Consider the following 15,833-nt stretch of genomic DNA (forward strand, 5'->3'; position numbering starts at 1 on the left):
TTATTTGAATAACCTTGTTCTGGTTATTTTTATTTTGATATTTTTAATTGCATATCCCTGTTTGATATTCTCATTTATTTAACTATCCTTTCATTGATTTTTGCTTGGGTAGGAAAATCATTGTCATTTTCTGGCCTTGGATATTGGGCATTTGAGGTATACTTGTAGGTTCATTGAATTCATAAGATTATGACGGTGTGGGTAGAGATGTGGGGGAGGAGGAAATGGAAGTGGCATGACTACTTGGTGCTAAAAGGATTTGGAGAGTTCAGACGCTATCTGAAAGAGTATTTCGGTAAGCTCTCCAATATCACCACGGTAACAAAAGAGGGCCTGAGGGTGGCTGCCTGGCAACCAGAGCACTAAGACCTCCAGCTCAGTGCTGCCCTTTTCCAACACCCTTCTCTTTTTAAGGCTGCTCTTGATGATTTTATTAACTAAATTGCCTCAAGATACAAGGATGGATCTACACAGTTTATAATACCCCCTACCTCATTGGAATAAAGGATATTCATATGTTGCCTTACTTATCAGGTGCCAAATATGTTTTTTAAGTGTTTTTTTTAATATATTTTATTGATTTTTCACAGAGAGGAAGGGAGAGAGATAGAGAGTTAGAAACATCGATGAGAGAGAAACATCGATCAGCTGCCTCCTGCACATCTCCTACTGGGGATATGCCCGCAACCAAGGTACATGCCCTTGACCGGAATCGAACCTGGGACCTTTCAGTCCGCAGGCCAAGCTCTATCCACTGAGCCAAACCGGTTTCGGCCCAAATATGTTTTTTAAGAAAAATATTTTTATTGATTTCAGAGTGAAGAGGAGGGAGAGATAGAAACATCAATTATGGGAGAGAATTATCAATTGGCTGCCTCCTGCATGCCCCCTATTGGGGATCGAACCCACAACTAGAGCATGTGCTCCTGCTGGGAATCATACCATGACCACCTGGTTCACTGAGCCACACCTTCTGGGCCTTGAATATGTTTTGATTGATTTGTTGGATATGCATAAACAAAGGTCTCTAACGCAGGCTCACCATCAAATGGTTCTGGACTCATCAGAATCTCAAGCAAATGCTTATATTTGTCCCCATGCCTTGGCTTATCCTGAGCATATATTAGATACATAAATGGTTGCTTGATGCTGTTTCCCTCTTCTGTTCTGTCCATTTAAATACCACCATTTTTTCATAAAGATCCCAGTGCCATAGTTTCTTTTTTTCTGAGTTTCAATATTATATATCATTATTATATTGGGTTTTAGAATACTGATTTTATCATTTTCAATTTATCAGATCTTTGTTTCCCTGATTATCAGAAATAAAGGTGACTGCCAATAAATTCCCAGGATACTACAGATTAATTCATTTCCACTTATTCTAATTTGTCATACTAATATGATTTATTTAGCATGCTTCAATGTTTATATTCCTCTTCTTAAGAATTTCTGTTTTTTGAAATATATGGCTAAAATTTGATGATATATTTTAAATATGAAAAAAGTGTGTATACTGGGTTACTTTACCTGAAATAAAGCTGGGCCAGAAATTTGGTCCTCAATGGGCTATTTATCAAAAGATGACTATGTTTATTTTTTTAAATAACATCATACTATAATTCACAGAAAATACAGTTCACTCATTTAAGATGTCACTTATTCAATTGTTTTTAGTATACTCAAAGAGTTGTGCAACCATCAACAGAATCTAATTTTAGAACATTTTATCATCCCATAAAGAAATTCTATACATTTTAGCAGCCATTAACAATTCCAAATCCCAGCCTAAGACACTAGCAACCACTAATCTAATTTCAGTCACTATGGATTTGCTTATTCTAGACATTTCATATGAGTGGAAACACACATTGTGTCTGGCTTCTTTTACTTGGCGTAATGGTTTTAAGGTTCATCCATGTTGTAGCATACTTCATTATTTTTTTGCTGAATAATATTTCATTTTATGGATATATCATATTATGCTCATCACTCATCAGCAGATGGACATTTGTTTCCACTTCTTGCTATTATGAATAAGGCTGCTATGAATATTAATGTATGAATTTTGTGTGGACATGTTTTCAAGCCTCTACTTGTATAGTTATCTAAGACAGAAATTGCTGGCTCACATGGCAATTGAATGTTTAATTTATATATATAATTTATTTCAGAGAGGAAGGGAGAGGGAGAGAAAGGTAGAAACATCAATGACAAGAGATAATCATTGATTGGCTGCATCCAGCGCAACCCCTACTGGGGATTGAGCCTGCAACCCTGGCATGCACCCTGCCCATGAATTGAACCATGACCTCCTGGTTCATAGGTTGATGCTCAACTACTAAGTGATACTGGCTGGGCTCAATAATTAACTTTTTGAGAAACTGGCAAATTGTACACAAAAGTGTTGTTATACCATTTTGCTTTCCCACTAACAATGTCCAAGTTTCAATTTTTCCCAATCCTGGCCAACATTTGCTATTGTATGACTTGCTTATTATAGTCATCTTAGTGGATATGAAGTGGTTCTTGTTGTTTTGATTTGCATTTTGTAAGGACTAATAATTTGAGCATCTTTTCATGTACTTATTGGCCATTTTTATATATTTGGAGAAATGTCCATTCATATTCTTTGCCTATTTTTAAATTGATTTATGTCTATAATTGAATCATAAGAGGTCTTTATATAATTTATATATTCTAGATATAAGTCCCTTATCAAATATATGATTTGCAAACATTTTCTTTGATTATGTGAATTGTCTTTTCACTTTATTGATGGTGTCCTTCAAACAATAAAAATTTTAAAATGTTATGTAGTACTGTATATATATATATATATCTTTTTATTTACTTATTAAATTTATTGGTGTGACATTGGTTAATATGACCATACAGGTTTCAGGGGTGGATTTCTATGTTACAAGATCTGTATATTGCACTGTGTGCCTACCACCAAAGTCAAATCTTCCCCTGTCACCATAAATTAGGACCCCTCCTCCCCCATCCCCCTTCTCTCTGGCAACCACAACACTGCTATTTGTGTTCACGAGTTTCAGTTTTCTGTCCCACATATAAGTGAAATCATATGGTTCTTAGCTTTTTCTGACTAATTTCACTTAGCATAAAGTTCCAAAGGTCCATCCATGTTGCTGCAAATGGTGCTATTTCTTATGGCTGAGTAGTATTCCATTGTGTATATGTACCACACCTTCCTTATGTAGTTCTCTATTGCAGGACACTTTGGTTGTTTCAATGTCTTGGCCACCGTGAATAATGCTGCAATGAACATAGGGTTGCATATATCTGCAAGTACATTATTTCAAGTTTTTCAGGTATATATCCAGGAGAGTGATTGCTGGGTCATATGGTAGCTCTATTCTCAATTGTTTGAGGAATCTCCAGACTGCTTTCCATAGTGGTTGTACCAGTCTACATTCCCACCAGCAGTGAATGAGGGTTTCATTTTTTCTACAACCTCTCCAACACTTTTTATTGCTTGTCTTGTTGATAATGGCCACTCTAGCTATATATTTTCTTGATGTGCTTTTAGTGTCATATCTAAGAAACCATTTCCTAATCTAACATCACTAGAATTTGCTCCTATGTTTTTTGTTTTAATTAATTTTAAAATATTTTTTTAATTAATTTTTATTTATTTTATTTTTTGAATTTGTTGAGGTTTCATTGGTTAACAAAACTACATAGCTTTCAAGTGTACAATTCTATAATAAATAAACTACATATTATATTGTATGTTCACCAACCAAAGTCTAGTCCCCTTTCATCACCATTTATCCTGTTTACCCTTTTCTACATGCCCCATCCTTTTCCTTCTAGTTATCACAATACTGTTGTCTGTGTCTATGAGTTTTATTTTTTGCTTAATTCAAGTATTTCACCCTGTCTTCCAGGCCCCCTCCTCTCTGACAGCTGTCAGTCTGTTCTCTGTATCTATGAGTTTATTTCCATTTTGTTTATTAGATTCCAATTATAAGTGAAATCATATGGTATTTGTCTTTCTTCTGACTGGCTTATTTCACTTAGCATAATACACTCCAGGTCCATCTATGCTGTTGAAAAATGTAAGATTTCCTTCTTTTTTTGTGGCCAAGGAGTATTTCATAACTTTTTATCCACTCATCTACTAATGGGCGCTTGGGCTACTTTCAAATTTTGGCTACTATAAATAGTGTTTCAGTGAACATAGGGGTGCATATATAATTTTTTTTTGATTCAGTGTTTTAGCTTTCTTCAGATATATTCCCAGAAGTGGAATTGCTGGGTCAAACGGCAGTTCCACTTTTAATTTTTTGAGGTAACTCCAAATTGTTTTCCACAGTGGCCGCACCAATCTGCATTCCCACCAATAGTGCATGAAGGTTCCCTTTTCTCCACATCCACATTGTTGTTTGTTGATTTATTGATGATAGCCATTCTGATAGGTATGAGATGATATCTCATTGTGGTTTTTATTGGCATTTCTCTGATGATTAGTGATGTTGAGCATCTTTTCACATGACTATTGGCCATCTGTATATCCTCTTTGGAGAAGTACTTATTTAGATACTTTGCCCATATTTTAATTAGACTTTTTGTTTGTTTTTGGTGTTGCATAGTATAAGTTCTTTAAATTTTGGATATATATCCCTTATCAAATGTATCACTGGAAAATATGTGGGTTGTCTCTTTATTCTGTTGGGTTTTTTTCTGTGCAAGAATTTTTTAATTTGATGTAGGACCTTTTGTTTATTTTTCTTTTATTACCCTTGACCAGAGAGATAAAAAGAAAAAAATATTGCTATGAGAAATGTCCAAGAATTTACTGCCTATGTATTCTCCTAGGATTTTATGATCTCAAGTCTTACATTTAAGTCTTTAATTTATTTTGAGTTTATTCTTGTTTGTGGTATAAGAAGATGGTCTAATTTCCTTTTTTGCATGAATCTGTCCAATTTTCTCAATATCACTTATTGAATAGACATTCTTTACCCCACTGTATGTTCTTATCTCCTTTGCCAAATTTTAATTGATCATAAAAGAATAGGCTTATTTTGTGCTTTCTAGTTTGTTCCATTGATCTCTGTCTGTTTTCATGTCAGTACCATGCTGTTTTGATTACTATGGCCCTGTAGTATAGTTTGATATAAGGTAGCATGATACTGCTAACTTTGTTCTTGTTTTTCAAGATTGCTCAGGCTATTTGGGGTCTTTTGTGGTTCTGTATACATTTTTGAAATATTTCTTCTACTTTTCTAAAATCTCTCAAACAAGCATCAACTGGCATCAGTGTGCCCCATGCCTATGAATAAGTGGCTCAAGACATGGCACTAGAACCAGCCTGCCTTGCTTTACAGCTTGGCCTTGCCTGGGCACTTCCAAGCCCAATGCAAGTAGCAGCCATCTGTAGATCACTCTGTAGCTCCTGCCGGGTGGCCCAAGGCAATGGCTGACTTTTCACCTCCCAGGAGGCCTCAGAGCCAGTGCTCCCAGTGGATAGCTTCAGACGATACCAGATTACAACTCTATACATCCACAAGTGACACACTCAAGGGGAAGACTCAGTGAGCACCAAAGCCCCAATGAAGCAAGTCCTGCTCCATAGGGGTGTCTCACAGATGGTCCTCATAGCCATTTGGCCATGGGGTCAATTCTTCCAAGTGACACAAATAGGAATCAAGACTCAACTATAACAAGACTGTGTACACAGCCCACACAGGGTCACACCTAGAATGCCAGCTCCAGTGACTAGGGAGGCTGAGCCACTGAGACCTACAGGACACCTACTACACAAATCCACTCTACCAATTCCAGGAGACATAGGATCTCTACCTAATATATAGAAACAAACACAGAAAAGCAGCCAAAATGTGAAGACAAAAAATGTCACAAATGAAAGAACAGAAGAAAACTCTAGAAAAATAACTAAATGAAATGAAAACAAGCAAACTACTTGATACAGAGTTCAACACAATGGTTATGAGGATGCTCAAGGATCTTAATGAGAACTTCAAGGGACTTAGAGAGACTTTCAAGGATCTTAGTGAGAATTTCAAGAACCTTAGTGAAAATGTCAATGACATGAAAAAAGAGCAGTCAGAAATTAAGCATACACTAACTAAAATAAAGAATAATTTACAGGGATTCAACAGTAGAGTAGAGGAATTCAAGAATTAAATCAACGATGTGGAATATGAGGAAGCAAAAAACACCCAAAAAGAAGAGCAAAAAGAAAAAAGAATCCAAAAATATAAAGATAATGTAAGGAGCCTCTGGGACAGCTTCAAGTGTACCAACATTCACATTATGGGGGTGACAGAAGGAAAAGAGAGAGAACAAAATATTGAAAACCTATTTGAAGAAACAATGACAGAAAACTTTCACACCTGATGAAAGAAATAGACTTAAAAGTCCAGGAAGCTCAGAGAGTGCCAAATAAGAGGAACCCAAAGAGACCCACAACCAAGACACATCATAATTAAAATGCCAAGGGCTAAAGACAAAGAGATAATCTTAAAACCAGCAAGAGAAAAGCAGTTAGTTATCTACCAGGAAGTACCCATACAACTGTCAGCTGATTTCTCAACAGAAACTTTTTAGGCCAGAAGGGAGTGGCAAGAAATATTCAAAGTGATGAATAGCAAGGACCCAAAACCAAGATTACTCTACCCAGCAAAGCTATCATTTAGAATTGAAGAGCAGATAAAGGGCTTTCCAGGCAAGAGACAGCTAAAGGAGTTCATCATCCTTAAATCAGTATTCCAAGAAATGTTAAAGGGTCTTCTTTAAGAAGAGGAGGAGGAGGAGGAGGAGGAGGAGGAGGAGGAGGAGGAAGAGGAGGAGGAAGGAAGGAAGGAAGGAAGGAAGGAAGGAAAAGGTGAAGGAGAAAGAGCCGTCAAAAATATGAGCAATAAAATGGCAATAAATACATATCTATCAACAATTAAATCTAAAAATCAAAATAAACGAAGAAGGAACCTAATGAACAAAATAAACTGATGAATAAAATACAAGTAGAGGCATGGAAATATGGAACAGACTGACATATCTCAGAGGTAAGGGGGGATAGGAAGAGATTAACCAAAGAACTTACATGCATATATGCATTACCTATGGAAACAGACAATTGGGTGGTCAAGCCCTGGGGTGGGATAGGAAATGGATGGAGGAGGGCAATGGGGGAAATAAAGAGGGACATGCATAATACTCTCAACAATAAATATTTTTTAAAAATGATGAAAAAAAGACAATGGTATGATATTTTCAAACTCATGAAAATAAAATGTTCCAATAACATAAAAGTTCTTTGAAAATGAAGGTGAATCAGAAGTTTTTTTTCTCAAAGAGGTTTAAGAGTAACTAAAATTGAGACAATTCCTAATTATCAGACATGCAGTGAAACAAATTCTAAAGAGAGTTATTTAAATGAAGAGAAAATCATCCCCAATGGGAACAGGTAATTCAAGGAGAAATGAAGAAAACTACAAAGAGTTTATATGAATAAATCTACATGAATATTGGCTATACAAAACAAGGACAACATTTTTTTGGAGTTTAAAATATATGTGTAATTAAAATACATAACAGGACAAAAATGTTGTCAGACTGGATCTAAAAACAAATTATAATTATGTGCGCTTATAAGAAATATACCTTAATTAAGACATAGAATGTTTGAAAGTAATGATGTTGAAAATTATCTATATACATAAAAGCCTAAGTGACCGAACAACTTTTTGACCATTCGACTGGTAGCTATGATGTGCACTGACCACCAGGGCAAAGATGCTCAATGCACAGGCATGGAAACATGGAACAGACTGATGAATCTCAGAGGGAAGGGGACAGGGGGGAGGGCGGGAAGAAATTAACCAAAGATTTTACATGCATACTAGAAGCACAGTGCACAGATTCGTACACCAATGGCGTCCCTCAGCTTGGCCTGCAGGGATCAGGCCAAAACTGGAAGTCCATCATCCCCTGAGGGGTTCCAGATTGCGAGAGGGTGCAGGCCAGTCTGAGAGACCCCACCAGTACATGAATCTGTGCACCGGGCCTCTAGTATACCAAATAAACGTGAACTAAAATAAAGCTTCTCCATTTATTTGTGCTAGTTAGTATAAGACAAATTAGACTTTAAGGCAGGAAGCATTATGAGAGATACTAGACATTTCACAATGATTACATGGTCAATTCAAAAAGTTTTTAGAAAATCTTATTTAGTATGTATAAAATAAAATAGATCCAGTCTCCAAAATGCATTAAGTAAAAACTGCCAGAACTCTAAACATGAATAGATAACTCTACAAACATGTTTGGAGATTTTAGTACACCTTTTACAATAGCTGATTAAATAAGCAGACAAAAAGGTCTGGATTTAGAAGAACAATTAGACTAATATGTTCTAACATATATTAACATTGTATGCAATAAATGTTGAACACACATCTTTTTTCAAATGTGCATGGACTATTGATCAAAATTGACCATATGCTGGGCCACAAAGCAAGTCTCAATTTTAAATGGCTGAAATCAGAATATGTTCTCTGACCACAGTGGAGTTAAAATAGAAATCAATAACAAAGCTACTAGAAATCTCCAAATATTGGAAAGTTAAGCAATATATTTCTAAATAACTAACGTACAAAGGACTCAAAATGGAAAATATTTTGAACTATATTATAGTAAAAATATGACATCACTACTTGTCCAGTGCATTTAAAGCAGGGCTTAGAGCTTAAAGCCTTTTATGTACATACTAGAGGCCCAGTGCATGAATTTGTGCAGGAGTGGGGTCTAGCTGGCCTGACCTCAATTGGCAGATCGGGGCTGGGCCTGCTGGGAGGAGGAGACGGCAGGAGGTTGGCCAGCCAGCCCACCCTAATTGGGGCCAATCAGGGCCGGGCTGGCTGGGGGGAGGGGCTGCAGGTGGTTGGCTGGCTGGCCCTGCCAATGGTCAGGGTGTGGGGACTGATCTGGGGTGGGGCTAGGTGGGGGGAGGGGCTGCAGGAGGTTTGTCAGTGGCCCCAACCCCTACTCGGGTAGGGGGAGTGACCAGGGGTGGGGCTGTCTCAGGGGAGGGACTGCAGGCTGATGGGGTGATGGGGGCCCATTGGGGGCAGGGTCAACTGTGGGGAGGGGCTGCAGGATTTTGGCTGGCCGGCCCTGCCTCCTATTGAGGTGGGCGGGAGATCAGAGTGGGACTGGCCATGGGGAGAAGCTGCAGGCCATTCAGGGGCAGGGCAAGCTGGGGGGAGGGGCTGAGGGAGATTGGCCTTCTGGCTTCACTCCCCCATTGGCCGGTTCACTGAACCGCAGTGGGCATCATAGCAACCAGTTGTTGCAGTCGTTATGGCATTTCAGTCACTGGCTTTTTATATACATAGATTAGAAAAGAAGAAAGGCTATAAATATCACATGATCTCATTTGTGGAATATAATGACCAACATAAACTGATGAACAAAAAATAGATCCAGAGACATAGAAGCATCAAACAGATGTCCAACCTCAGAGGGAAGGCGGGGGAGTGGAGGGGGTAAGAGATCAACCAAAGGACTTGTATGCATGCATATAAGCAGAACCCATAGACACAGAGAGTGGGGAGTGAGGGCATATGCTGAGGGGGGTGGGAACAGCTGGGGAGAGGTCAAAGGGGGAAAAAGGAAACATATGTGATACTTGAAACAATAAAAAATTTTAAAAAATGAAACAGGTTAGTACATTTGGGAAGAAAAATGCATGTAATTTAAGGACTGGATACTTTACCTTGTGAGAAACTGTATTGCTGATTAAACTGTAAGTTATGAAAGGAGAATGAAGGCCTATCTAATGAGTAGGAGTCTTAGAAAGTCTTCACAACTAAGTAAAAAAAAGTTGAATAAATCAATGAAGGGAAAAAAAAGTGTCAGTTATATTCTGGAAAAAAAAGTAAAGGACTTTTTAACCAAAGTATGGGAAGAAAGGGTATGACATGTTATGTGTGTTCACAAGTTGTAAGAAAACTAGCTGTTGTTTAGTGGAAATGTGGGTAAATTTCTCAAAACATAGCTTTTCAGACTGAGTATGACCTCAGGAGGGCTTTAGATTTCATTTTCCTGCTTAGACACAAAATGACTCACTTTGATGCAATTTACTAAGAAAAGGATTGAAAAGTTTTTTTTTTAAAACCCCAAACTTGTCAAATATGTACCCCAACCTTTTTCAAATTTTTATTATAGAGGGCGGTGCACAAATTCATGCACAGGTTGGGTCCCTAGGCCTGGCCAGCTATCAGGGCCCATCATAGCCTTCTGGCTGCCGCCTGGGGGCCTCTCTTCCCCGGCTGCTGGCCGCCAGCCAGGGCCTTCCTTCATTCCGCTCTGTCCCCTAGTGGTCAGTGCACATCATAGCGAGTGATCGAACTCCTGGTCTCCTGGTCGATCTCCTGAGGGGACATTTTGCATATTTATGGACAATTTGTTATAAAAATGCATTTTCTAGTATGCATTGATAAACCAAATTTGAATTAAAAAAATAAATAAAAAGGAGAAGAAAGGCTAAAAATCAACGATGTAAACACCTACTTCGAGAAAGTTAAAAAAAAAACAGCAAATAAATTCTGAGAAAGGAGGTAGAGAGAAGTAAAACCAGGAATGAATGAACAGGCAATTGAAAAGACCAACAAAGCTAAAAGTTGATTCTTTGAAAATAATGAAATTGATGAATCTGCAGACAAACTGATAATAAAAACAGAGAGAGGCATAAATTATAAGTATCAGTAACAAAAAGAAACATCAATACAGAATCTATAAATATTAAAATGATAATGAGAGGATATCCTATCTAATAAAAGAGTAATATGCAAATTGACCATCACTCCAACACACAAGATGGCTGCCCCCATGTGGTCAAGGATGCCCCCCCATGTGGACACAAGATGGCCGGCAGGAGAGGGCGGTTGTGGGCAATCAGGCCTGCAGGGAGGGCACTTGGGAGGGACCAGGCCTGCAAGGGAGGGCAGTTGGGGGCGACCAGGCCTGCAGGGGAGGGCAGTTGGGGGGGAACAGGCCTGCAGGGGAGAGCAGTTGGTGGGAACCAGGCCTGCAGGGGAGGGTAGTTAGGGGTGACCAGACCTGCAGGGGAGGGCAGTTAGGGCTGATCAGGCCAGCAGGGGAGGGTAGTTGGGGGTGACCAGGCCTGCAGGGGAGGGCAGTTGGGGGTGACCAGGCCTGCAGGGGAAGGCAGTTGGCAGGGACCAGGCCTGCAGGAGAGGGCAGTAAGGGGCGACTGGGCTGGTAAGGGAGGGCAGTTATGGGTGACCGGGCCAGGAGGAGAGGGCAGTTGGGGGCCACTAGGCTTGCAAGGGAGGACGGTTAGGGCCAATCGGGCCAGCAGGGGAGCATTTAAGCATCGATCAGGCTGGCAGGGGAGTGGTTAGGGAGTGATCAGGCTGGCAGGCAGAAGCGGTTAGGGACAATCAGGCTGGCAGGCAGGTGAGCGGTTGGGAGCCAGCAGTCCTGGATTGTGAGAGGGATTGGGATTGGGCCTGAAAGGGAAGTCAGACATCCCTCGAGGGGTCCCAGATTGGAGAGGGTGCAGGCTGGGCTGAGGGACACACAACCCCCCATGCACGAATTTCATGCACCGGGCCTCTAGTTAACAATAAAATTGATAATTCCTATAAAATGAAAAAAATATGTAAAAATACAACTAACCAAAACCAATTTCAAGAAAATACACAAAATCCCAATACTCTTATAAATAATAAAGAAATTGGAATTTTTGACTATCTCTCAATTCTTCACAATGAATTCTACCTAATACTTAAGGAAAAATAACACACTAATCTTACTTGAACTCCTCCAGAAATTAGAAAAGGAAGGAATGACACATTTCCCTACTTGTTTTATGAGGCCATTGTAAACGTGATACTAAAACCATCAAGGACATTACAAGAAAGGACTGCCATAGACCAAATCTCTTGTGAATTTTGCAAAAATCTTATGGAAAATATTAGCAATATAAATCCAGAGTTTATAAGGAAAATATATCACAAAAAGTTAGGTTTATTCTAGGAATGGAAGAATAGTTTAATTTAAAAAGCAGTAATATAATTAATCCCATTAACAGAAAAATAGAATATATGATCATCACAATAGAGTTATAAAAAAATCTTTGATAAAATTCCACACTTAATTCATGTGCAAAATTCTTAGAAAACTAGAATTGGATGAAAATTACTTAATCTGACAAAGATTTTTTTAAAAAAACTTTCAACACATGGCATATCAATGGTGGAATACTGAAAGATTTTGAGACCAGAAATGAGACTGGGTTGTTTGTATTTCAATTTCTAGTCAACCTTCTACTGGATATTTCCAGACAATAAATTAAGGCAAGAAAAATAAATAGATCTTACAAACAATGAAAAGGAAGGAATTTGTGTTTCATTATTTACACATAATACAATTGTGTCTTTAGAAATTCTAAAAGCATTTACAAGTAATTTATTGGAATTAATAAATAAACTTAGCACATTTGCCAGATATAAGTTCCATATATGTATTGGTCAGGGTTCTCCAGAGAAACAGAATGAATTGGATATATAAGAAGGGATTTTTTTAATTTAATTTTTTAATTGTTTATAGTGTTATATATGTTTCCTTTTCTTCCCATTGACCTCTCTCTGCCCACTTCTGCCCCCCAGCATATGTCCTCACCTCCCTAGTGTCTATGTCCATTGGTTATGCTTGTGTGCATGTATACAAGTTCTTTGGTTGATCTATTTCCCCCAACTTATCCCCTGCCTTACCTCTGAGGTTTGATGGTCTGTTAGATGCTTCTATGTCCCTGTATCTATTTTTGTTAATCAGTTTATGTTGTTCATTATATTCCATAAATGAGTGAGATCATGTGATACTTATCTTTCTCCAACTGGCTTATTTCACTTAGCATAATGCTCTCCAGGTCCATCCATGCTGTGGCAAATGTTGAGTTCTTTCTTTTTCACAGCAGTGTAGTATTCCATTGTGTAGATGTACCAGTTTTTTAATCTGCTCATCTGCTGATGGGCACTTAGGCTGTTTCCAAATCTTAGCTATGTTGAATTGTGCTGCTATGAACATAGGGGTGCATATATCCTTTCTGACTGGTGTTTCTGTTTTCTTGAGATATATTCCTAGAAGTGGGATTACTGGGTCAAATGGAAGTTCCATTTTTAACTTTTTGAGGAAACTCCATACTGTTCTCCACAGTGGCTGCACCACTCTGCATTCCCGCCAGTAGTGCATGAGGGTTCCCTTTTCTCTGCATCCTTGTCATTTGTTGATTCGTTGATGATAGCCATTCTGACAGGTGTGAGATGGTTTCTCATTGCCGTTTTGATTTGCATCTCTCAGATGATTAGTGACTTTGAGCATGTTTTCATATGTCTCCCAGCCTTCTGTATGTCCTCTTTCGAAAAGTGTCTATTTAGGTAGGAAGGGATTTTTTTTAAATAAGAAATTCACTCGGGCAAGTAGGAAGATTGAAAAGTTACAAGATCTGCCAATGACAAACTGAGTGGAGACTCAGACTGAGTCCAAAGGTCTGAGAATCAGGTCAGGCAAGGGCAGAAGAAAATTGATGTCCTAGCTCAAGCTATTATGCAGGAATGGTTGAATTTTTCCTTCCTCTGACTTTTAAAAATATATATATTTATTGATTTGAGAGAGAGAGAGAGAGTGAGAGAGAGAGAGAAAGAAAAACATCAATGATGAGAGAGAATCATTGATCGGCTGCCTCCTGCATGCCCCACACTGGGGATAGAGCCCACAACCCGGGCATGTGCCCTTGACCAGAATTGAAGCCTGGACCCTTCAGTCCGTAGTCTGATGCTCTATCCATGGAGCCAAACCATCTAAGGCTGACTTTTTGTTTTATTCAGGCCCTCAATGAGTTGGATAATGCCAACTCATGTTAGGGTGGGCAAACTGCTTTATTGGTCAACCTACTCAAATGATAATTTCATCCAGAAACACCTTCACAGACACACCCAGAAATATTGTTTAGCCAAATATCTGGCAACCCTGTAATACAGTCCACTTGACACATAAAATTAGACATTAATATATATAAATACAAAGTGATTTGTATTTATAAGTATTAGCAACAAGAAGAATATAAAATGAAAATAATATTTGCATTATTTTAAAAATCATCAAAAATTGAGGATTAGAATGAACAAAAGATGTGCAAGACTGCACAAAGAAAGCTACAGAAATATTGAAAGAAATTAGCATAGAGCTAAATAAAAAGAGAATTATACACTGGATATGGATTGGAAGACTCTGCATTTTACTTTATTTTATTTTGATTATAAAAGCAATTTATTTTAGAAAATGTTAATAATACAGAATATAACATAAACTATCATATTACCTTGCTGTCCCAAAAGGTATGTATCATTTTCAGCTCTTTAGCAATGGTTTTCATACATGTATATTCAGTTACTTTCATCATTTGATAGTGCCATAAGCTTTTTCTCATGTCATTAATAATTTTCTACAGCATCATTATATTTTATTTATTTTTCTTTTCTTTAAAATTTTTTTCCTTCACCATTTACCCCCTCATACCCTCTCACACCTTTCTCCTACCCCTCATCTCCAAACTGTTGTCTATTTCATGAGTTTTTTCTTTCTTTTTTGCTCAATTACTTCACCCCCGCCCCCATCCACCAGAGAAGTATTTGTGTGGATCTCTTTTTGTACTCTTCTATTCTATTGTTAGATTTTTGTATATTTGTAATAATAAGAAGTTGGTTTAATTATTACTTTATAAAATATCTTGATTTCGGTAAATCATCAAACTGTTTTTCTACAAGATTTTCCATGCATTTTAAATATTTTCATTTTCCCCTAACTTGATCTCTGATTCTAAATAATAATTCCAGTTGGCTCATTTTTTATAGAAATTAACAACTGGATTCTAAATCTTACATAAATTTCAAATGGCAATAGCATGAAAATTTCTTTCAACAATAATTTGTAATTTTTAGTGTACACTGCTGCACTTCTTTGGTTAAAATTATTCCTACCTTGGATAGCGTGGCTCAGTGGTTGAGCATCAGCCTATGAACCAGGAGATCCGGGTTCGATTCCCGGTCAGGGCACATGCCTGGGTTATGGGCTCGATTCTCAGTGTGGGGTGTGCAGGAGGCAGCCAATCAGTAATTCTCTCTCATCATTAATATTTCTATCTCTCTATCCCTCTCCCTTCTTCTATGAAATCAATAAGAATATATTTTTAAAAATTATTCCTAATTACTTTATTCTTTTTGATGCAATTTTACATGGAATTGTTTTCCTTAATGTTATTTTCAAGTTCTTCATTGCTTGTGTTGAGAAATGCAGCTGATTTTTATGTATTGATATTCCATCCTACAAGTTGCTAAACTCATTTATTAGCTCTAATAGCCATCTGTGAGTGGGTATAGTTTTACTTTTTCTTTCTAATTAGGATACATTTATTTCTCTTTCTTGCCTAAGTGCTCAAGCTAGAACTTCTAATACACTGTTGAACGGGGATGAGATTGTATCAGTACCATGGTTGCATATCACATCTCTCCTTTTTGTCCCCCAATTTCAACAACTAAAATTTTGCATCCCCCTTGAACAAAAATGTTTGCTGGAGCAGTGTGATCTGTCACCATATGCACAGGAAACCAGAAACCTTCACCATTCTGTGCACTGGCCAATATGCAGACAGACCACAGAAAGAGTGGTGGAACCAGCTGGAAATTCTGAACTAGCCTCAGCCTCTTTTGGACACTGTCAGGTAACACCTGGAGAACAATGACTTGGTGAGACCCCAA

This window comes from Myotis lucifugus, unplaced genomic scaffold (genome assembly GCF_000147115.1).
Source record: "Myotis lucifugus unplaced genomic scaffold, Myoluc2.0 scaffold_2, whole genome shotgun sequence".
Lineage (NCBI taxonomy): Eukaryota > Metazoa > Chordata > Mammalia > Chiroptera > Vespertilionidae > Myotis > Myotis lucifugus.